Source organism: Nilaparvata lugens, chromosome 3 (genome assembly GCF_014356525.2).
Source record: "Nilaparvata lugens isolate BPH chromosome 3, ASM1435652v1, whole genome shotgun sequence".
NCBI lineage: Eukaryota > Metazoa > Arthropoda > Insecta > Hemiptera > Delphacidae > Nilaparvata > Nilaparvata lugens.
This window is the reverse complement of record NC_052506.1, coordinates 93,344,978-93,370,885: the sequence shown is the minus strand read 5'-3', so window position 1 is coordinate 93,370,885 and position 25,908 is coordinate 93,344,978. Positions and strand designations below refer to the sequence as shown.

Below are 25,908 nucleotides of genomic sequence, written 5' to 3'. Positions count from 1 at the left end.
TCCCACTCAAAGTATGCTCTATGTACTATATGATAAAACAAAAAATCGATTACAACTCCTGAACAGGAGGTGCTCAAAACGTGGAAACCTGCACAAGAGTAGAGGTCTATAAGGAGCTACTCTCAGCAGAGAATGACTTTTTGAGCCATCACAGTTCTTAAGTAATTCCCACTCAAAGTATGCTCATGTACTATATGATAACACAAAAAATCGATCACAACTCCTACACAGGAGGTGCTCAAAACGTGGAAACCCGCACAAGAGTAGAGGTCTATAAGGAGCTACACTCAGCGGAGAATGACTTTTTGAGCCATCACAGTTCTCGAGTAATGCCCACTCAAACTATGCTCCATATACTATATGGTAAATCAAAAATTAATCACAACTTCTGAACTAGAGGTGCTCGAAACGTGGAAACCTGCACAAAAGTAGAGGTCTATGAAAGCTACTCTCAGCAGAAATTGACGTTTTGAGCGATCACAGTTCTCGAGTAATTCCCACTCATTGTATGCTCCATGTACTATATGGTGAATAGAAAGTTAATCATAACTCGTGCACTAGAGGTGGTTAAAACGTGGAAACCTTCATAAGAGTAGAGGTCTATGAGGAGCTACTCTGAGCAGAGAATGGCTTTTCGAGCCATCACAGTTCTCAAGTAATTCCCACTCAAAGTATGCTTCATGTACTACAACATGGTAAATCAAAAATTAATCATAACTCATATGGTAAATTTTTGATTCACCTTAAAGTACATGAAGCATGTTTTGAGTGGGAATTACTTGAGAACTGTGATGGCTCGAAATGTCAATTTCTGCTGAGAGTAGCTTCCTATAGACCTCTACTCTTGTACAAGTTTCCACGTTTTGAGCACCTCTAGTTAAGGAGTTATAATTAATTTTCGATCCACCATATTTTGATAGTGAAAACTATGAGTGGGAATTACTCGAGAACTGTGATGACTCTAAACGTCATTTTCTGCTGACTGTAGCTTCTCATAGACCTCTACTCTTGTGCAGAATTCCACGTTTTGAGCACCTCTAGTTCAAGAGTTATAATTAACTTTCTATTCGATTGATTTTCGATTCACCATATAGGACATTGAGCAGACTTTGAGTGGGAATTACTTGAGAACAGTGATGGCTCAAAACGTCATTTTCTGCTGAGAGTAGCTTCTCATAGAGTTCCACTCTTGTGCAGGATTCCACGTTTTGAGCACCTATAGTTTAGGACTGATAATTAATTTTTGTTTTCTCATATAGTACATGGAACATTCTATGAGTGTGAATTTCTTGAAAACCGTGATTGCTCAAAACGAAATGAAAGTTGCGCAAATCAGCTCAAAACGAGCTCAAAACAATGGCGTGTTTAGTTTTTCGATTTCGAAAAGTGGAGAGCTGTCATAAAGTTGGCTCTTCAATTTTTGAGACGTCATATCTCGAAAACGGTGGGTGCTCAGAACGAAATAAAAGTTGCTCAAATCAGCTCAAAACGATGGCGTTGAGAGATTTCGAAAATATTTTAGTGGAGAGCCAACTTAATGTTGGTCCATCAGTCTCTCAATACGGTCTCGAAAAATTGAAAATGGTTGGCGAGTGGCTTTCCAACAATAATAGATAATCTCCGACAGACTAAAGAAATGAATAAATTCAAAATAGTGATGGATTAAGTCTATAATGATATAATTAACATTATAATCGAAACTTCAGTTACTAGTGAAGTTCACTCAAACAAATTAGAATGGAAGATTGAAGACAAAATTCGTAATTCAATCAATGATATAAATTAATAATTAAAGTTCAAGCCATTAAAATTAATAATTCAATGGGACTCAAGTGAAGTAATCAAGCCAAGGACTAATAATTTCAGCTGAATTATCCAATCTCACACAGATAAATGAATAAATATTGGTCAATAAGAACTATGAATCTCGTTGGATCAGAAAGAAAGATAAATAATACACACAGCAGATAAGATGATATTAGTATAAACAATAGAAGGTTAAACTAGTAGCCCATCCTGAGTGCTCTCTCCTCAAAGGGCAAATAAGATCAATAATAGATAATAATATAAGATCAGTAATAATATTGGATAAAGTTCAAAGTAGTAAATAACCTGTGACAACGATCTTCTCAGGGAGTATCGGAATTATCAAAATTGAAGTTTGTTTTGATTAATAATAATTCAATTTAATGATAATGATAAAAACTATCAAGCATCAGTTACAAAAATTCTAATACTCAAATCTAGAAAAATAGTAAATTATAAATGAACTTAATTCATTCATGGTTATCTTAATGATGTGCTGCCATTGAAGACGCTCGACTAATAATCAGTTACTTACTCTCTGTGTCTCAGGGTTTTGAGTAGGCAGACGGCTTCCTCCAAAAGGGACTTTGAAACTTAAAAATTTGAAAGACTTTAATTTAATTTAAAAAAAAGAGAATTACAATGTTAAAACTGTACTGCTCAAAATAAAACAATGGGTGGCTCAAGCTTGATAATGAATTAGGGACTCACCAGCCACAATGTACACTCTCCCAGTTGTCCACTCAATCCTCCTGTGGTCGCTGCTTCTGTTCCCGAATCAATCAAGAAGCCTCGTATTTATCGTCATTGCTGAGCAACAGCTAACCCCCACTCGAAAGAAATTTCCAAAATTGTACGATATCGTACGATATTGGAAAAATTTGGAACAAGAGTCAGTGACCACAGAATGTGACATGGGATTGCGCAAGAAGTCCATTGTGACAGGCTTTTGAGAATACAATAATTTGTAATTATGGACTGCCGGCTAAGCAGAGCATTGTCACAATTTCGAAGTCTTACGATAAAATTCTCTAATTAAATAGCCAAGCATCATCATCTGATTCAATAAAGGAGTTTCATTGAGGTAGAATTAGGACATGAGGTACAATTTATTCATAGTTATAGGCCTACAATACTGCTCATTCAGCGACTATGCAAAATCATACGATAAATTCAGAGCAGTTAATTGTTTCATTGATTGTGTAATAATTTTCCCAAAGCAGTCTACAAATTTTCTTCCGGCTGATGGCACCATATGGGTCAGCAGTAGCTACAATTGGTATTAATAAAATACATTCTTACATGCTAAGGAGCTTGTTTCATATTTAAAATACCTTAATTGTAACCACATATATTACATGTTTTACTATATACCTGCTAGTACCGTACATGAGTTTCCCATGGTTGAGTAGGTTTATTTCCGAAAAATTTAATTTATTTATATTTGTAGTAAATTTCATTTATTGTATTTTTTAATATTATGTACATTCTATTATGTTATAATGGCATGGTTATGATGAGTAATACTTAGTTTTTAATTGTAATAGGTCATGAAGCAGCATCATAAGGTTATACTCCCTCATATGCTTGTACTTTGGCACATGCAGTTGCTGGAAAAAGGATTAATATGATCATCTCTCCTTAGACTGTAGATGAACCAAATACAATAGTTCTGAGCCTTCTGCAGTCGCTTAGATGAGGCCACAATCATGTCATTGACCACAATGTCACCGTAAGAAAAGTATGGGAAAATCAACCAGCATCACATTTACATGCAACGGGATGGAGTCACTAACATTCTTTAGCGAGTTCCTAAACCTAACCTGCAAACACCTTATTAAAAGTGATGTTGATTTGTTTCGTCCAGTTGAGTGTTTTGTCTATTGTCAGTGCCAAATTTCTAACAAAGTAACTGTAATTCAAATCAGAGACAGAGACAGAGATTGAGACAGAGAGGAAGAGAGATAGTCTTCTTTTGATCTAAATAGCTTCATGTTTATTCAGGTCAGAGTTTGCACATAAATTATTAACAATTAAAAATTCACCCAATTATCATAACTGTTCTTATAACATTAATGTCGAAAATTCAGGGCGGAATAATCATGAGAGTAAGTCATTGACGGAATTCAAAGATGGCTGCCTTCCAATATGGCGGTCTGTATCACTGGAGAAGAAGGGGAACAAGAAGAGAGGAAGAAGAGGAGGAGAAGGAGGAGGGGGTGATGGATAATTAGAAGGAGGAGTAGAGAGAGAGAGAGTTGGAGAAGGAGGTGGAGAAGTAAAGAGAAGAAGTTGAAGTCTGTACAGTTAGCTTCAGTCTGCCAAGCTGTGACGTCTATTTTTGCATTGTGACATTTCATCATCACCGTTATATTTTGTGAGTAGATAATTAATATATTTAAAAAAATATGAAATGTAATTTATGTTTGCTTTTCCTTATCTCTCTTTTTGCTGAAATACAGAATATTTATTACAATAGCATGATTTCAAATGAATAATACTCCACATAATAGCATAGAGCAAATATAGCATAGTAGACATTTGCAAATTTTATTTCAGAAGTTGATAGTCCTAATATTACTCTTGGTGGAGCTATGTGACGCTGGTAGTCTATCATACTGTGCCATAACTTGTGATATCTTCTTGTCCTATTTTTTATCTATGATTATGGTTCACAAATTTCATAATGAAAATATTAATTGACTATAGTGAGGTCCACCTAAGATTGTTCATAAGAAGATTTTTTGTGAAGTGTTTTATATGGTGGGGTCCACGTCATAATGGCAGTATCTGATTAACATTGATGTTGCTATCCATGTTCATTATTCAACAAAGCAGATATCGCTATCCTTTTCTAGCTCCTCAACGTTCAAACCTCCAACAGAAGTGAAGATCTTTGAATTCTAGGCTCAAAAATTGTCAAATACGGTATTTCGAAAGTTTGTGTTTATAAATCATTGTTTTCTATCAATCTATCAAAATTCAAAATTAGAATTATACAGGGTGTTGAGAATCGAACTGACTGTGATAAAGGAGATAATATTTTGATAACGCATCCCCTCACCCATCCCCTTAGCAAGCCACCAGCCAGCAGTCACCACCTCAGTCAGCCTACAACTTCTGAATCGCCAGGTATTTATTGGCCGCTTGCCACTATTAATTACCTTTTGTATTTGTCTAGACCTCATTGTGGAATCGCGGTCCTCCATTAATCCCTCAAAATCCAACAGCTTGGTCCACACGAGCCAGGATATGATTCAGTATATAGAAAAGTCATAGTTTCAATCTCGTTTCGTTAGTTTTCAAAACTCATGTTTCAAGTTGTTACTCCGTTAAAAAGTGTGTTCGAGTCGCATGTGTTATTCAGTTTGAATCAGTTATTCAATTGAAAATTCCATTCACATCCCTTATGGGGGGTGAATGTGATCATGTCCGAGTTAATCTCACGTTCTCCCTGGATATCTCCACAATTGAACAATACAGAACGACTCTTAAAGCTTTATTGAGTGGAGAGAACTAAACGATCACTACGTGGCGAGATTATGTTGAAACCACATGTGAGGCGACTGGACCCTCACAAGGGGCTACCTAGTCATAGGGGGAAAAACTGCTCTTTTTAGAGCAAAAATATTGTAAATATTGTAGATAACAGAACCATTTTCAAAAATAACTTACAAATCCTTCAACTGAATGTTGAACGCTTCACTAAAGCTAAATCTGATATAATAGGGAGACTATCTAAGGATCACATCAATGTGATCACACTTCAGGAAACCCATGTCACTCAGGAAAATGCCAGAGTGTTGTCTATTCCGGGGAACACTCTTATCGGTTTTTTTTCACATCCTAAACATGGGCTAGCAACCTTCATTGACTCCAATATCAAACACTCAGTGTCTGGAATAGTCATCAGGGAGTCCTATATGACTTTCAAGGTGAACAAAATTGAATAGTTAATGTGTACAAACCACCCTCATCCAGATGGAAGGACACACTCCCAAATGTGACACATCCAGCAGCATGTGTGGGCGATCTCAACTCATGGCACACTGACTGGGGATATAGCTCATGCAATTCTGATGGTGAGCAACTGGCAAGATGGGCAGCTTTAAAAGATCTTGCTCTTGTGTATGATGCTAAACAGGGAGGCAGCTCCCTTTCTGCTAGATGGGTAAGATCAACAAACCCAGATCTTTGTTTTGTAACAAGAGACACAGACAACATCCCTTCTCCAGCAAGCCAGCTCTACCTCAAGAGTTTTCCTCGGTCACAACATAGGCCTATAATAACAAGACTGTCATTCAATACCAGTTGTAAGGAGCCTCCCCATGCCACGATGGAACTTGAAAAGAGCAGATTGGGAGAAGTACAAGATTCAAGTGGAGACATACATCAATCAGATTCCTCCCAATGTACTGAGTTATAAACGCTTCAAGGGGCTATTTTGGAGTGCAGCAATAAGAGCACTATTCTATTGAAGACCGCAGTGGCAGGGATTCCAGAAATTTTTAGAAGAGAGAATGAAAAAAAGCATAAACCAGAAAAGCAAAACAGTCAAACCGGTTATATCAATGATAAAATAAATAGCAATCAATTGTCTGGAAACCTTGAAGTCGTGTTGGTAACCAATCATAACGAGATTGGAGTAGTTCTTCTGAAGCTTCCCAACCAATCTGGTACAGCCACCTGTCCATCCTCTTCCTAAACACTACCAAACTAAACGCCTCTGCTTCCCTAATCACCCCTGGCACATTTCTGTACAAGATATGAGCCAGGTATGAAGGATTTGTCAATTCAGAGCCGTGAGTCAGCTGAGGTGTCTCAAAGCTGTAATTGGATCTGTGGCGAGATGAGTAGTTATGGTTAACTGTTTCTCCCAGAAGTTCCGTTTTGTATTTTTTGATGTGGACCAACAAAGATTCTATAAAAAGCTGTCTAACATTCAGTACGGGAAATTCGATAAACAATTGTATTGTTGGTATGTATTCAAAGCTATGTTCTGATAGATTTAAGACATTGTATACTAAATTCATACAATAAAATGATGCAGGTGATACTGTAACTACTTTTTCACAAAATGTAAATAATGTTGCAGTTAAACAGAATATTAGCCTACCTCGTTTGAATTTACCTAGTTTCAATGGTAATATTGATTCTTGGATTGAACTCGCGCTTCGCGCTCGGCAGGGGGCTTCGTCCCCTGCACCCCCAGTAGGGTGGGTTAGCAGCCTCCGCGCTTCGCGCTCCGGCTGGGAGGCGGGCTCCGCCCGCCCAATCGCCTTTTATGACTGAACAGTGTTGGGTAGCAGCCTCCGAGCTTCACGCTCCGACTGGGAGGCAGGCTTCGCCCGCCCAATTGCCTTTTGAATGATATTACGGTTTGTTTGAATGTGCTCTGGTTTATTGATAGATTATCCAAGATTTAGTCCAAGATAAAGTTAGTTATTATGTTAAGCGACTCATCCCTCACCACAATCATTATGCTTGAAGAGGGATGAACCATTAATATTTTCTCAAAAACACTTTCCTTGCAGAGTTGTTGTAATTGTTTTGTTGTATATTGCTTTTCCTCGTTGTATTTATGTGTGTTGTAAATAAATTCAATTGAAAACAAATTTGACTTTGAGGGTGACGGTGGGTTAGGTTAGTTGTGTTGGGTGTAGGTTAGATTAACTTTTCGTTATCAACAAATATAAAGTAAAAACTGAATCTTTATACTTGATAATCAGCCTTTTGTTCCCTTATGTCCCTATAAAAGTAGGATCATTGTCCCTATCATAAAAAATTATATCAGATTCATCATTCAAAGAAGCAAATAGTTTATCATTCATATTAGTAGTAATAATAATATTATTATTCAAGTTTCAAAAGCTATCTATATAATGTAAATAATATTATTAATGTTGGTGAGTCGAACAAAGAAGCCTCTAATACTTCTTCTTCTTCTTCTTCTTCTTCTTCTTCTTCTTCTTCTTCTTCTTCTTCTTCTTCTTCTTCTTCTTCTTCTTCTTCTTCTTCTTCTTCTTTCTTCTTCTTCTTCTTCTTCTCTTCTTCTTCTTCTTCTTCTTCTTCTTCTCTTCTTCTTCTTCTTCTTTCTTCTTCTTCTTCTTCTTCTCTTCTTCTTCTTCTTCTTCTTCTTCTTTCTTCTTCTTCTTCTTCTTCTTCTTCTTCTTCTTCTCTAGAATTGGCGAGCTGAACAGAAAAGCTTGAAATAAATTTTTTGTGGGACACAAATTTAAATGTGTCTCAAATATTTGTGGGAGCACAGGGGCGGCGGGGGGCAAAATTTGGAAGGTCTGGAGGTTTTCCTGTAGCCTCCAGTGTAGTATGCAACAGATTTGGTGTTCAGTTCTCACAGTGAACTCATAGTTTTGGCTGAGAATTTTTGGTATTTGGGAAAACTTCAAATTTTCGATAAAAGCTTAATTTTCCTGGTCGCCATTTGAATTTGGTTGTAATTTAGCTATGGATTTACACTATTTACTATGGATTTATAATATTACAGTCCTTTCTTCATTCTTATTATTTCATTGTCTTATTTAAGTGTTTCATGAAAACTGACCGATTACAAAAATAACTTATTCTGCTACAGTAATTAATCAACAAATGATAACAATATCAACAAAAGCACAATACTATCTCTTTTCATGTAGGTACTTTGCAGTTTTAAAGCAATCAAATTGTTATTCTCTCATCTGAAATGTATCCTAATATGTTTCAATAATCAATAGTAATGAATCCATCATCTACAGTAGATCTATATTTTGTTTGGATAGATTATAAATATGCTAGGCTATATTGGAGTGTGATTAGTTTTTCTTTCTTTAAAACAGAAGTTGTTTTTTTCTCAATGATAATATTTTGTGTTGGTCTTATCATATCATATTCATATTTCAACTCTTTTATGTCTATTCATCTCTATTAGTAGTCTCGAGTATATTATTGCAATAGCTCTATATTAAACATGTGGTATTGGATGGGTGTTTCAGCGTGATCATTTCCGAATATTATCAATTTTTGTTTTGCGGTATAAGAGCGTAATGTGGAGAGACACTAAATTCTTTAAGACTGCTTCTCAGTAAATGATAAATTAATCTTATTAGCTGTTGTGATTTCTACAATAAGCAGTATTTCGGGGAAGCTCATAACAATTCACCAAGCTGCTAAGCTATGTTCTGTATTCATATTATTTTCTTGTTCTCTCTCAATAAGCTACTCTTTGTTCACGGAATTGATCCGCATCGCTCAGCTATGTCACTTTTCGCTGATAAATCTAATCTTTTGAGTGCTAAATAATTGTTATCTTCACTGCTTATCACTGTTTGTTTGACCTATTCCCTACCAAAAACTACAAAGGGATAAAGAGTTAATGTTGTCTTTGGTTATTCATGTATATTGAAAATGACCATGGATTAAAAAGAATGTTTTCAAGTGAAAACAAATGAAACATAAAATAATTTCTATTCTTCACTCTCCATTGTACAATACCGTGATTTAATTTTGTCACCGGTAGGCTGAGGTGGCCGACTTATGATTCTTCAACCTAAATCTCAATTTTCTACAAAAATTACATTTCTATTTCTACTATTTTTCCTCTCTTCCTTTTTCCTTTTCAGTAATAGAGTACATTTCATTTCAATTTGAAAAATATTCTCATAAATGTTTTTCGCGGATGACGAATCCGATGAATTTAATCTAAATGATAGTATTACTTTTAACAATGGCCTTATGCTGGAGCAATATTTTGATGCTTGTACAATAAGTAATAAATTATGTATTTTACAGTTGAATATACGCAGTTATAGAAGAAACTGATGAATTTTCAATATTATTAGATAGTTTTGAAGTTATTAAAATCAATTGTATTGTTTTGACTGAAATGTGGTTAGATGATGATGAGTCTGTGATGCGGCTCCCGGGTTATGATGTCTATCGCTCTGGAAGTAAACTCAATCAGAATGATGGTGTGGTAGTGTACATTGACAATTCACTGTCAGTTTCCTCCTGTGAACAGCTGTGTCTGGGCGGGATCGCTAGCTGCCTGGCTCTTAACTTTACTTTTAACGGTGTGCCCTGCCACTTGTTGGCTGCCTACCGCAGTCCCAATACTGATATAAATCTTTTCACTGTCGCTCTCCGGAATTATCTCTTAAATTTGAATAATGATAGAAAAACCTTACAATTTTTTTGTGGCGATATTAATATTAATATTCTGGGTGTTGCATTGAGCTCCGTGCAGGAGGGTTACCTGGATATGATGTATGAGTTGGGGTTCATCAGCTTTATGAATCGGGTAACACGTCCTGCGGGGAGTTCATGTATCGATCACTTTTTTGTAAAAAATGATAAAAATATGGAAGTAAAATCTGCAATCATGGAAACAGCTATAACTGACCATTATCCGACATTTATTCAATTAGCTTCCGGGGTGCCTGTATACTCGAACAATTGTTGGCCAAACATACCTACATATAGAGTGACCAAGTGGAATAATGTTGCGGCCGATCTGTTGGAAAAAGTTTGGGGTGGTATCACTGCTGTTACAGACAACGTTGATTACTGTGCTGATACTTTCATAAATGAAATTACATCAACAATCGAACGATTCACTCAAATTAAATTAGTTTCAGCCAGGAATAGAGAGATTAAACCATGGATTACACAGGGGCTTATTAATTCAATAAGACATAGAGACAAGTTGAGCAAAAAGGTGTTGAGGCAGCCGTTTAATGTAGGATTGAAAGAAGAGTACAGGATTCATAGGAACGCACTCAATGTCGCTATAAAGAATGCTAAAATACATTATTATAAGGATAAGGTGGATAGTGTTGGGGGTGATTGTAGAAAATCTTGGTCTATAGTTAATGAGCTGGCTGATTCAGCTAAGCGATTCCCCTTGGCGCAGTTTCATCAGGGGGGGCGCACCTTCTGATTTAGAAATAAAAGAAATAGGTAACTCCTTTAATACATTTTTTCCAAATGTAGGTGCTGAATTGGCTGATGCAATTCCTGAAAGTGGCCCTGAAGTGGCAAATGATGATGATTACATTGTTAATTCCACTTTCAGGCTGCAACCACTTGACAAACAGGACATCCGGGAGATCTTAAAGGGGATGTGTGGTGGCTCTGCTCCGGGGCTTGATAACATTGATTCAAAATTCATAAAAGAACACATTGACGTGGTGATTGAGCCTCTTCTTCACATTATTAATGTCAGTATCCGAACAGGCCAGTTTCCAAATGCTTTTAAAATGGCAAAAGTCATTCCTATTTTTAAATCTGGTACTAAAAATCTTATAAGTAATTACATACCTATTTCTATGCTAAGCATATTTTCAAAGATCCTCGAAAAAGCAGTAAAAAACCAATTACAGAATTATTTAGAGACAAATAACATCACTATGGCTTTAGAAAGGATAAAAATACTTCACATGCTCTGTTTGATATAACAGAAGAGATCACGCAGAGGGTGGAAGATCGGGAACGTGTTTTAATCACATTTCTAGATCTTGCAAAAGCATTTGACTCTGTGGATAGACTGAAGCTTTTGAGAAAAATGGAGCTCTATGAAACCAGAGATGGTTCATTGAGGTGGTTTGAGAGTTACTTCCAGAGCAGGAAACAGTCAGTTTATATAAATGGAATTGGTAGTGACTCTATCGCCCGTTGATTATGGAGTTATACAAGGAAGCACACTAGGTCCTATACTCTTCCTAATTTATATAAATCATATAAGTAAATTGCAGTTGAATGATAAACTGTTCCTGTTTGCCGACGATAATGCATTGGTTTCCTGTGGACGTACTTGGCGGGACGCTTTCAGTGAGGCCTCAAAAGACCTTTTTCATGTGAAGAAGTGGCTCGATCAAAATAAACTCACACTCAATGTTGTTAAAACCATATATTTGCCAATATATTTTATAGAAAATAGTATGAATGTCTCAAGCTTCACTCATGTAATGACCACCTGTCACTTACCTGTAATTGTGAGATGCTTGGACAGGTGGAGAAATAAAAATATCTTGGAGTCTTCATAGATTGCAGGCTTTGTTGGACTCCTCATATGGAATACCTCAAATGTCGCATTCGTAGACTAATATATGCCTTTTGACAGTTGAGGGAGGTTCTTCCAGTCAATCAATTGAGAAGGACATACTTGGCCTATGTTCAATCAATTATAAATTATGGAATCCTGGCCTGGGGTGGAGCGGCCTCGTTCACTTTGAGAGCTGTCGGAATTGCACAGCGAGCAATCATAAAGACTTGCTTGGACCAGGATAGTCGCTATCCGACAGAACTGGCCTATCAGGTCCTTGATGTGCGACAGCTATACATAAAATCACTTCTAATTTCCATCCGAAGTGATAAAAATGCTATATTTAATCCTCTTATCCATCCCTATCAAACACGTAATATGAATATATTTGGAATTCTACAACCCAGATTAGTTAGCAATTGCAATAGATTCAATAGTCATTACATATGCCACATTCTTTATATAAATATACCCGCCTACATGAAGCAAATAAAACCCCTTAGCCTTAACATATACAAACGATTTTTAAATATGTGGTTATTTGAAACTGGCAGGGATGTCGCTGATCAGCTCATCTACTCCTCCTACCGATTTTGATACTATGTTTATATCTTTCTTGTATTCATCATCATATTCTGAGTAGATTTTTGCCCACACCTTCTTCTACCAGAATTCCCAGTGTAGCTCTGGGCCGGCTAGACTCAGTCGGCGTCTGGGGTGGGCCACAGCAGGGGACAGGAGGCTTGGTAGGGCGACCATCAACCACCCTCGCTCGAGTCGGGGGTTGGAACAGGGTCTTGAGCACCTTGGTGAAATGCTTCCCTCTTTTAGGTAAGAGGGGCCGTGCTTTCGCACTGCCTTACAGGGTTGGGCGTGGAGAGAGAGGAACAGGAACGATCTGGTGTCGGCCGTGAGGGGGTCTCTGTTATGGGAGTAACGTTCCCGATTGCCACTAGATATCCTCCTGGTATTAGGATCCGAAATAGCAGGGTTTATGGGCCTCGGAACTGGTTGCTGTAGTCAGTCACCGGGTCCCTAACCTCGGGTACCGGCTGATTCCTGGGGTCAGGATCGTGTCACGGAGTCAAGAAAGGCCTTCCCAGGCCTTTCTTGAGGTCCTCTTGCTATTATAAGACGAAATAGCAAGCTATAGGAGCCCTTGCACCGGGCGTCACAACTGGTCACCGGGTCCCTAACCTCGGGCACTGGGTATTTCCTGCAGTCAGGATCACGTCTCGGGGTCGAGAAAGGCCTTCTCAAGTCTTACTCAAGGTCCTCTTGCTATTAGAAGACGAAATAGCAAGCTATAGGAGCCCTTGCACCGGGCGTCGCAAGCAAGGTATGAGAGCCCTTGCACCGGGCTTCACCTCTGGTCACCGGGTCCCTAACCTTGGGCACCGGCTATTTCCTGGGGCCAGGATCGTGTGTCGAAGTCGAGAAAGGCCTTCCCAAGTCTTACTCGAGGTCCTCTTGCTTTTCCCATTGGAAATAGCAAGGTAGGCGAGTGTAACGCCGTCGATGCTGGTCACTGGGTCCCTAACCTCGGGTACCGGCTATTTCCTGGGGTCAGGATCTCGTCTCGGGGTCGAGAAAGGCCTCCCTGAGCCTTATTTGAGGTCCTCTCACCTTTCCTGGTCCTCGCGATAATGTACCAGGGTCCAGTCAGGTTTTAGCCAAAACCTGACTTGTCGCTACTGGTTGAAACAGGCAGGTTGCTGCCAAAAGTCGTCGAAATGGTCGAACAACACTCGCCCAAGTGAGTGCTGAATCTCGGAGCTTCCAGTGTCTTCGATTAACCCCCATTAACCTCAGACACAACTCCTAGTAGTCGAAGGAGTCGGAGTACACTCACGATACGAGCTGTACTAAGTTGCTAGCTGCGCGCTGCTTCCTTCACTTTCTCTGCCGACCGCTCGCAACGGACACCCGCACTAGACCGAGCTCCTACTAGCCCTTCACGAGCCTCCCTCAATGGCCAAGAGGGAGGGGAGTAAGGATGCGCGGCACCGCTGAGCGGTAGCCCAGCGGCCGGGCTGCTCGTTGGACTCCGAGATTTCATCAAGAGATAACCAAGCGTCTTTAGAACAAGCCCTAAACTCAATTCCCCTCACTAGTTACGATACACATCGTGACAATATATATCATCAATATATTGCTCATAATTTATAATTGTTCAAGTTCTAAATTTTATCTTGTGTGCCATGTTAAACTAATATTTTTCAAGTTATATTGTGAATATTTATAATTTTCTTTTTAGTAACAAGTTGTTTTACATTAGAACTCTTCCCCCACACACAGACTTGTCTATGTGGGGAGAATTCACAAGTATTTATATTATTTATACATGTGTACAGTATTTGTAATGATTCATGTGAATAAACTCAATTTGAATTTGAAAAATTTGAATTTGAACTTAACTTGGCGAGCTGAACAAAAAAGCTTGAAATAATTTTTTTGTGGGAAACAAATTTAAATGTGTCCCAAATATTTGGTGGAGCACAGGGGTGGCGGGGGGGCAAAATTTGGAAGGTCTGGAGGTTTTCTCGTAGCCTCCAGTGTAGTATGCAACAGATTTGGTGTTCACTTATCACAGTAATCTTCTAGTTTTGGCTGAGAATTTTTCGTATTTGGAAAAACTCCTAATTTTCGATGAAAACTCAATTTCCTGGGTCGTCATTTGAATTTGGTTGAAATTTAGCTATGGTTATATGCTTATCTCCAGGAGCTGAACAAAAAAGCTTGTAATAAATTTTTTGTGGGAAACAAATTTAAATGTGTCCCAAATATTTGGGCGAGTACAGGGGTGCCGGGGGGAATAATTTGGAAGGTCTGGAGATTTTCCCGTTGCCTCCAGTGTAGTATGCAACAGATTTGGTATTTAGTTTTCACAGCGATTTTATAGTTTTGGCTGGGTATTTTTCATATTTGGGAAAACTTCAAATTTTCGATGAAAACTTAATTTCCCGGGTCCCCATTTGAATTCAGTTGGAATTCAACTATGGCTATAGGCTTATCTCCGGGGGCTGAACAAAAAATCTTCTATCGAATTTTCTGTGCGATGCTGATTTCAAATGTCGAAAAAATTTGGGGGTCTGTAGGGGGCCAGGGGGGTGAATTTTCGTGATTTGGAGGTTTTCCCATAGCCTCCAGTACGTTCACTAAATTGATTTCGAGGTTGGTTCTCCGTGACAATCAGCCGTATTGGCTGTGAATTTTTTGTCTATGTGGCTTCAATATAATAAAGATTCTGGAATATGTTTGAAGCTCTTATTCATTCAAACACATCGCTCTCACCAGTTGAGAAATTTCAATATTTAAGATCATATCTTAGCGGTTCTGCGCTAAATATCATATCCAATCTTAATCTTTCAGATGCAAATCATGAAATTGCTTATAAAAACCTGTGTGAACGCTATTAAAAACCTCGCAGACTGTGTTCGTTTTATATGAATCAAATTTTTGAATTCAAACCTCTTGTGAAATCAGACTATGAAAGTCTTCGAAAGTTTGTTGACATACACGCAACTTGCTTATTAGGTACTGCTATCGTAGTGGTATTCGACAGCTTCAACCAACCACATTGTGTGCGCGCCGTTATTGACAGCGCGTCCGTCTCAAATAACTGCTATTAAAAAAAATGTATCTAATAGATCGCATCTCAAACCTAATCCCAGGAAAGGCGGCCTAGTTGGAATAGGCTCAACTGTAACTCAATGCAATAATGAAGTTCAAATTTGTATCTCTTCACTTATTCAACCGCATCTTAGACTTGAGACTAAAGCTCTAGTTCTGCCCCAGATCACTAATCTTGTAATCAGCCAATCGAAAACTTGAATCCGAACTTGTGCATGCAGTTTTCCAACCTCAAACTGGCTGACAATGAATTTAATGAATCAAAAACCTATTTGATCTGTTAATTGGAGCTGAGTTATTCTTACAAACGTTGAGTGAGCAATCTAAGAAATTTATTGTTGGTAATCCAGGTGCGCTTAATACCCGATTCAGATGGGTTATCATGGGTAATATTACAAGCGATATTATTGACTGTGAAACCGCTGCTAAAAGAGTATCACTTCCAACCACAATTGATCCTATTCATGGAGTTCTTCAAAAATTTTGGAAAGTAGAAGTACCAAATTTTTGTAATAAAGATCCATCTATATAATAAGAGAGAGTAGGGTTGTGTTTGTACGTTTGTTCGTTTGTTCGCATCAAAACATGTCAGCTTGTGGATTGCATACCGGAAAAACGGGAATGATTTAGATCTCCAAATTTTGCACATAGATTCTAAAAATATCAATTTCGTGCACCTGGAAGCCCAAATTTCAATTTTCCTTCTAGATTTTTCAGAATTAATGATCAAACTTCATTCATGCTACCGTACATGAAGTTCCACTTACGTCATAGGCTACATTGTCATTGTTGTGGCCCAGAAGTGTGTTTTTCTATGAGGAGGTTTTATAAGGCTGTTACAAGACAATTATTTTCGAACGGAGACGTGTAGCGTAACGGTAAAACGCTCGCTTTCGGAGCGATGGTTTCTTGGTTCAAATCCCGATTCTTCCCAATTTCTTTGTTCTTAATTTTTCCCCTCGAAACGTACTATTATCAATTATTTTTTGAAGGAATTTGTTTTCATTACAATTGAACTGAGATTTAAACAAATAAAATTATTTCTAATGTAAAAGTTTGCCACCAGTACAAATGAAATGGACATAGTCTCTTCATGCTGTAGGCCTATCATTGAATTTCATATGAAAAACATGAATAGATCACAATAAAATAAGTAATAATTCATATTCTTCAGTTATAATGTACTATCAGACACAAATTCGCAGTGAAACGAATATTTTAAATATTTTGTTTGGAATTGGGGGAACAAAAGGCTGCCCGATTCAAATTGAGGAGGATCTAATCGATACTAAAATTTATTGATGTATTGAAAAAATCAATATGATTCTGTGAGGTTTTCAAGTATTATGTCTTTTTCAGTTATCTATATTATAATAAAGGAAAGAACTGGTTAAACACGTGAGGAATAGGGAATTATGTTTGACGCATCAACACGTCTGAACTACTCAACTGATTAATTTGAACTTTTGCATATAGATTCTTAATTAACCGAGGATGGATATAAGCCTATTTTCAGTTCTTCAAGATCTTGTACAGAAGAAGTAGAAGAAGAAGTAGCTGAATATTTCTTTCGAAAGAAAGATCCTATTCGAATAAAAATAAGTGATTTTCTGTTGCATCGAAATTTCGTTCCGCCATTTTGAATTCAACTCCATTTTTTTTAAATGAGAGGTAGTCATATTGCAAAGTTAGAAGACAAAAAACTTACGTTGGTCATATGATACAGAATTTCAAGAGAAAATGAATGGTGAAAACCGCACCGATTTCTAAAACCGTTCAAAAGTTATTCTCATTCAAAGATACTGATAAATCATCCATATATCCATAATCTTCACTATAATAATGGAAAGAGCTGGCTCATGCACGTACGTGAAATTATGTTTGACGCATGAACTACTGGACTGATTGATTTGAATTTTGCATAAAGATTCTTTATTAACCGAGGATGGTTATAGGCCCATTTTCAAATTTCGAATTTTTTATTACGTCAAGTTTTCAGTTTCAAAATAAACCCTTGCGAAGCACGGGTTACCCACTAGTAGTTAATGTTCTGGTTGAATGAAAAATCATTTTTCTACAACTGTGCGTAGAGAACGAATTTACATACTCAATTCTCCTCGTAAAACAGCTTATTTCTGAGGAGAATCTACTTTTTTGCTCGCTAACCATCTGCGCATGCGCAGTAAATTTTCTTTATGCTCGCTAATCATTCGCGCATGCGCAAAAGAGTTTCTTTATGCTCGCTAATCAGCTGATGATAAGCAGCTCGTCAAAAGACAAAACACTCTCGGTCAGATCTTAATCTAAAAAGTCGGTAATTGTACCGATTATACAGCCATTATGGATATCAGTGTGGACGAATTATTATAAACTCCGCCAGATATAAGTGATTTTCGCCACACTGCACAGAAAGCAGCTGTTTTCCAGTCCCTACGTAGATCTGAAAGACATTGTTTACAGACGACTCTCGTCTGACGTCAGAACAGGTTTCTTTCCGGCCTAGGCCGGAAAGAGTACCCTTTCCAGCCCCTAACATGGAACTAAGAAAGGTGATCAAAAAACAGCTGATCAAAAGACTTTTCATTTCTTGTGTTCATTATATATATATTGTATATATTGCATAACAATATATATATTGTTTATTTTTGTGTGTGGCGAAAAAAAGCGTTCGCACCATGGACAAAAATGTTTTTCCGGCTCTCAATCTTTTCCAGTCCTCGGCCTACAGCCTCGGACTTGAAAACCGATTTCGAGCCGGAAAAATCTCATTTTCTGCTCTAGGTGCGAAATATACTAGGTTTGTGCAGTTGTAGAGAAAATTTTGTATGTAATTCGCGCGTAATGCTTCTTTATCGCTCTTGCAAAATTATCACGCTCCGCTTCGCGTCGCGTGATAACTGTTTTGTGCGAGCAATAAAGTCGCGCATTACGTTCTTAATACATGAATAGCAATTTTTGGCTCCCCTCTCACAAAACCCAGCTCCATGCAAGTGCACCCTGTGACGTTATTTTTGTCGTCGCATATGCCCTGCTGGCAGCAGTCAGTAGAGCAAAAGATTTTTGAATACTATTAATATTTTTATGCCTCCTGAAAGAGAAATACCACACATTTCTTACCAGCTCTCCAAGGAACTCAAATAATTCTCTGCTTTCAACGGCTGCAAACGGTGGCTGCTTTAACAATTTACAGTTCTCATGACTGATCTGGTCGACTCCACAATTATAGATGCAGAAGATGTAGATAGATAAAAGGGTTCTGATTTTTGTACTAGACGATATGGTATCGACACCAATGCCACTTGCCACCGTTTGACAAAGGGCTCAGCAAATTTCATTTGGCTGTTAATAATCATAGGCTTGAGAGCTTTATTATCTTATCTCTAGACAATTGATACCGTAACTGGTGATAACATTTTCCAGCTTCTTGTGCTGAGACCTAACAATTTCTTTCAATATAAGCTTTTGGTAAACACCCAAAAAATATTGTTACAACCCTGAAGCTGCGTTTACACCGAAGTTATTAAAATTTTCTTAATAACCTTAATCCTTAAACCTTAAACCTTAATCCTTATATATTCTATTAGATTGAGCATAACATCATACACATGAAGAACATATGTGTTTGTCAAGCTCCATTAATTTAATCTAATAGAATCCATGAGTTATCAACATTTTGTTAATAACTTTGGTGTAAACCCAGCTTTACGGAGTGCTAGATCCGACCCTTAGAAACAAAGAAAACACCCATTCTCTCCATGGATGTTTGAGAATTCAATATTCGTTTATTTGAATGTTGAATTTTAATTTATTTTCTCCCATTTTAGAATATGAACGTGCTTTTGATAGTTTTGTACAGCTGCGATACTAAATGCAAATTTTGACCTAGAAAACATGACGTAGTTTGTTTGAATTTGATCCAGAGTGTGCAATCATGTCGACAAATTTAGCCTATTGACGCGATTAAAGCTGCGTTTACACCGGAGTTAATAACACGAGTTATTAACTTGACTGAATCGTCAAAAATTTCTCTTGAAAAAGTTAATAACTTATGTTTCGAACAGAAAATTCCTTGTTATTAACAAGATCTTGTTATCAATATAATTGACTTCCATATGATTTTATTTAACGAGAGGCATTATAGATATCTATCTTCTATCTATCTATGTATCTATCAGGCTATCAGGCTATCTTCTATATCTATATCTATCTATATATCTATAAAAGGCTAAGCCTCGACAGACTGAAATCCCACCACAGCCCAAACTACTGAGCCTAAAAACTTGAAATTTTGCACAATTGTTTATGGTAGCCTCAAAACATCCACTAAGAAAGGATTTTCAGTAATTTGCCCCCCTGAGGGAGCTGGGGCCCCCCAAAAATTTTGTAATTTTTACCGCTCATTCCACAGCAAAGTCATGAGGAACTTTTTGTTCAGCTACGAAGAAAATTAGATCTATGCAGAAAAATTCCGATCAGGAGCACAGGGGGGTTGAGGAGAGGACATTTTTCGAAAATGTTGATGTAAAATCACACTACAGCTCAAACTAATATTAGGCCAATTATTGGCCTACAAACTTGAAACTTTGCACAAATATTCTTCAAACATGCTAGCTGCGCACTAAGAACGGATTTTGAGATATTTTGCCTCTAAGGATTTCAAAGGATGAAAAAGGATCCTATTAAATAAGGTTATGAACATGGTACAGTAAGGTGACCGCCATTTGGAACTGAGATAATTGACACATGATATTCTAACATATGTTGTAATCATTGGAAAGCTTAAAATAATCTCATCAATCGGCTGATCGAATTAATTTTGCGTTTATTGACAGCGCAAGCTTGCCACGTTTTTGTTCAATCGTTTTATGCTTGGCCAGTTTGGATTGCGCCTCCTATCAGTTGTATATGGAGTCTCATACATCCCGATTAGAACAGAGCACAGATATTTTCTTTGGTTAGGAGTTTGTTGATAATTGTTTTTTCAAATTCAAATTTTATTGCCTTATAAAATCACATTGAAAACTTTCTTAATAGACAACAAGATTACAAAAATGAGATGTCAAACATATACCTACATTTATTTGCAGCACGGCCAGAAAAAGACAAACTTGAGTACTAGCTGTGAGTTCATTCAATATAACTTATTTATATTTTTTGTTAATATTTTGTGAATAAGAAGTACGAGTTGATGAGAGATGTGATTAGCTCCTTATACTTGATCCAAATGGTTATTCATATTGTAGTAGTCGGGGTAACTGCAATCAAAAGTTTTTTATTCTATGGCTAATAAATTTCATACGTATTGATTGTCCATAATGTATCAAGTGTCCATAATGGAAGTGATTGAACTACTCAAAATTAATGGCTTACTGGTCCCTCATAGAATTTATAGTATTCCTGGTGATTGAGCCTGTCTTTTTTCAGCGTTGACTATTAATAATAGAGCTTCATTTACAACTAGCTAACCCGGCGAACTTCGTACCGCCAAAAAGTTAATGTATCTCACGTTACACTCGACTTTTTTGGTGAATCATGAAATTTATCTCACAATCAATATTTTCATTTACATTTCAATACGGACTTCCTATGTGCTTAGTCATGCAGCATTCATTATTCCGAAAATATTCTTCTCAATCAATTGGTAGTTATATCTATCAGTAAAGTTTTGAATTAAAAAGATCAGTGTTTCAAAGATGAATCTCATGTTTTCATAGTAGTTGATTGTCAATAGATGGTCCAGGAAATATGCGATATATGATGAATCACACAGAATTCCATATTCTTCCCATCTTCCATTTTTTGATGAATATAAGCTGAGATAAATTAAAAACAAATGTAAATTATTCTGTCATTCTTCAGTAATTATTAATGAATGCAAGTTGGACAACTCTCTTTCATGAGGTGAATAATTTCTTTCCAACATTTTCCAGTTTCTCAATGATAGGGAAGTGATAATTATTCGTATAGGTCTTCTAAGGAATCATTATCTACCAATCAACTACACACTTCAACTCCAATATACCGTTTTAATACAAGTAATTCATCACAGGGTGACGTGTTTGTTACATCTGGTAACTTTAGAAGCTAAATCTTATCATCACAATATTTATGATCTGGAATCATGATCATCTTTCTGATCTTAAAACAGGAGACACAAGACATAAATAGATTGTAAACACTTGAAAACTTACATTAGAAACGGAAATTTTCAGAAACTGAGTTTCCTTCCTCAACCGAGCAGTGAGTGGGTACAGAAAACTGTACCCACTATATACAGAAAATATACAGAATACTATACACAATTTACAGACTATACACAATATACAGAAGACTGTACCCACTATATACAGAAAATATACAGAATACTATACACAATTTACAGACTATACACAATATACAGAAAACAGTACCCACTCACTGCTCGGTTGGGGGAGGAAACTCAGTTTCTGAAAATTTCCGTTTTTAATGTAAGTTTCAAGTGTTTTCAATCTATTTATGTCTTGTGTCTCCTGTTTTGAGAACGGAAAGATGATCATGATTCCAGATCATAAATATTGTGATAATAAGATTTAGCTTCTAAAGTTACCAGATGTAATAAACACGTCACCCTGTGATGAATTACTGGTATTAAAACGGTATATTGGAGTTGAAGTGTGTAGTTGATTGGTAGATAATGATTCCTTAGAAGACCTATACGAATAATTATCACTTCCCTATCATTGAGAAACTGGAAAATATTGGAAAGAAATTATTCACCTCATGAAAGAGAGTTGTCCAACTTGCATTCATTAATAATTACTGAAGAATGACAGAATAATTTACATTTGTTTTTAATTCATCTCAGCTTATATTCATCCAAAAATGGAAGATGGGAAGAATTATTATGGAATTCTGTGTGATTCATCATATATCGCATATTTCCTGGACCATCTATTGACAATCAACAACTATGAAAACATTAAATTCATCTTTGAAACACTGATTTAAGCTATCTTTTTAATTCAAAACTTTGTCTTGTGTCTCCTATTTTAATTGATATTACAAGCTTTAAGGTGTCTTCTGTTATGTGCTATATATATATATATATATCCTTTCCTCAACCGTTTCTAATGTGAGTTTTTAATTGTTTTCAATCTATTTATGTCTTGTGTCTCCTGTATTGATTTATATTACAAACTTTAAAGTTTATCACAAATACTACAAAACAGGAGACACAAGACATAAATAGATTGGAAACAATTAAAAACTTATATTAGAAACGGAAATACCACTTTAAATCACTTTGGATACCACGCACTACTCGGTTGAGGAAGGGAAATCAGTTCTCGAAAATTTCCGTTTTTAATGTAAGTTTTTAAGTGTTTTCAATCTATTCATGTCTTTTGTCTTTTGTAATATAATATAATATATATCTTCTCCTTCTTATTTGGCATTACAACCCAGCGCGGGTCACAGCCTCCTTCAATTTCTGCCTCCAAGCATCTCTGTCCACCACTGCACTTTTCCATCGTCGCACCCCAATTACTGCTGCATCCTTATCCACTACGTCTATCCATCTTGTTCTGGGTCGCCCTTTCCTTCGCCGGCCATATATTTTCCAGTGCCATATATTTACCATTTATATTTTCTCGTACCAGGTGCCCTGCCCACCTCAGCCTGCGAACTCGCATCACAGTGGCTATATCTGCATACTGGTACAGCCTATAAAGTTCGTCATTATGCCTCCTATGCCAGACTCCTGCTTCCTGTATGCCTCTAAACACTCTTCTCAGGATCTTTCTTTCAAAGACGCACAGCATTCTTTCATCCGCCACCGTAGTTGCCCACGTTTCACTACCATACAGTAAGACAGGCATGATGATTGTTCTGTATAGCAGCAGCTTGGTCTTTCTAGTGAGAGTACATTTTCTCATCAGAGTTGATAGCGCGTAATAGCATCTATTGGCTAGCATAACCCTTCGCCTTACTTCTTTACTTGAATCGTTTCTGGAGTTTATAGAAGATCCCAGGTATACAAACACTTCTATGATTTCGAAGTTTTTCCCCTGGATCTCTATGCTTTGGCCATGCTCTCGCCCTTCTCCAGAGTTGGAGGCCACCATAACTTTGGATTTATTGTCATTTACTACCAGACCGATTCTTTTTGCAGCTTCCTCCAACCGCGTGAAGGCGTCCTTCATAGCTGTTGGCGATCTACATGCGATGTCCACATCATCTGCATACGCTAATATCTGAGTCAGTCTATTGTACAGTGATCCTCTAGTATTAATTTGCGAGTCCCTGATTACTTTTTCTAGAGCAAGGTTGAAAAGCAAACATGAAAGGGCATCCCCCTGCCTTACACCATTTTCCACTTCAAAGGGCTCCAATAAGCTACTTCCAATCCTTACATAACATACCACCTTCTTCATTGTCATCTGCACCAGTCTCACAAGCTTCCTTGGCATATTCATCTCCACCATAGCCTCATACAATTTACTCCTAATGATACTATCATAAGCTGCCTTAAAGTCTATAAAAAGGTGATGGGTTTTAATATCGAATTCAAGTGTCTTTTCCAGGATTTGCCGGAGCACATATATTTGGTCTATAGTGGAGCACCCCTCTCGAAATCCAGCTTGATACCCTCCCACCTCTCTATCTCTATACACTCTCAATTTTCCATATAGGAGATTTGAAAAAAAAATTATAACCTATATTCACTAGTGTAATACCCCTGTAGCTCTCACAATTCAGTCTATCTCCTTTCTTGTGTATTGGAACTATCACACCTTTGGTCTACTCATCTGGCATTTCCTCACTGCTCCATATCTTGCATACTGATCTATGCATCTCTTCTTTGAGAGTGTTACCACCAAGCTTGAACAATTCTGCAGCTAGCCCATCTAGGCCTGGAGCTTTATTATTCCTCAATTTCTTTATTGAGTTCTCCACTTCCTCCAGCGTGGGTGGGTCTTCCTCCATCCCCACGCATCACTTCCAATGTCACTTCTGTATTCAACTCAGAATTCTTATTAAGTTTTTTTATAAAATACTCTCTCCATTTATCCAGTACCTGCGATCTTTCTGCAATTATTGCTCCATCCTGCCCTTTGCATATCATTACTCTAGGGGCGAATCCTCTACGCTGATTACTTACAAAGCTGTAGAACTTCCTCATCACATTTTGCTCCTGGATTTTTCCATCTCTTCAAGTTTTTGTGCTTCGGCGCTTCTTAAAGAAGGAAGAAAAGAATTCTTCCTTCTGTGCAGCTTTTTTTCCTCCTTCATCAATTCTCTGTATCTTTCTACTGCGTGCCTCGTGCTGGTCCGTTGTTGTAGCACCTGGTATGCTTCATTCTTCTTCCTTGTAGCCTCTCGACACTCCTCATCAAACCAACTCCTATTCTTTTCCTTCCTTTGATCCCCTAGTACTCTCTGAGATGTTTCTGCTATAGCTTTTGAGCATTTCTCCCATTTCTTCGACACTGCTTGCTCGTCATGCTCAGCCACCTCCAACAACTTGTTTGTTAAAATCTCCCGGAATTCTTCCACTATTTGGGGATTTTGGAGCGCCCTCAATTCATACCTTTTTAAATTACCAGGTTGCGATTTCCTTGAGTTGGCTATTCTTGCTCTTATCACCGCCCCCACCAGATAATGGTCAGAGTCAACATTGGCGCCTCTATAGCTCCTGATACTCATGAGATTAGAGTAATGGCGCGAATCTATCAGCAGGTGGTCGATCTGATTGTTTGTGACTCCATCAGGTGAATGCCATGTAGCTTTATGGATATCTTTTCGCTGGAACATTGTGCTCCCTACCACCAAGCTCCTTGCTGCTGCAAAATTGACCAGTCTCACTCCATTATCACTTGACTCAGAATGCAGACTATGCTTGCCAACATATTGCCTAAAGCATTCCTTTTTACCAACCTTAGCATTGAAATCACCAACTATAATCTTCACATCATGGCCTGGACAATTATCATAGACTTTTTCCAGCTCTTCATAAAAGTCCTCTTTAAGTACTTATATACTTGAAGCAAAGCAGTACTTATAGTTATAATATAATATATATATATAATATAAATTGAAACAGGATACACATGACACAGATAGATTGAAAACACTTAAAAACTTACATTTAAACGAAAATTTTTGGGAGCTGGGCCCCCTTTATTTTCGTTTAAATGTAAGTTTTTAAGTGTTGTTAATCTATCCATGTCATGTGTATCCGGTTTCAATTTATATTATAAAACTTTAAAGTGTTTTTCCTTATGTGCTATATATATATATATATATATATATATATATATATATATAATATATATATATATATATATATATATTTACATTTGGCTCAAACAAAAGCCTCTCTAAATGGAGGTAGAATGATAAGGTAGACAACTTTCAGTTCTGTTATTTCAACATTTTTGTTTCCAACATTTCAA

General features: G+C 37.3%; 1 protein-coding gene across 4 annotated transcripts in view; it reads left to right on the top strand.

Annotated features, from left to right (window-relative positions):
- Positions 1–3,973: 3,973 nt before the first annotated feature.
- Positions 3,974–25,908, top strand: part of LOC111055537 — a 257,536-nt gene continuing 235,601 nt past the window's right edge. The window contains exons 1-2 of one of the 4 annotated variants that reach the window (XM_039425083.1): positions 3,987–4,183; positions 4,809–4,938. The gene's annotated coding sequence lies outside the window, so the exon portion shown is untranslated. Of the gene's footprint in view, positions 4,184–4,808; positions 4,939–25,908 lie in introns of all 4 variants that reach the window. The other 3 variants (XM_039425085.1, XM_039425084.1, XM_039425082.1) reach the window with 3 other exon arrangements.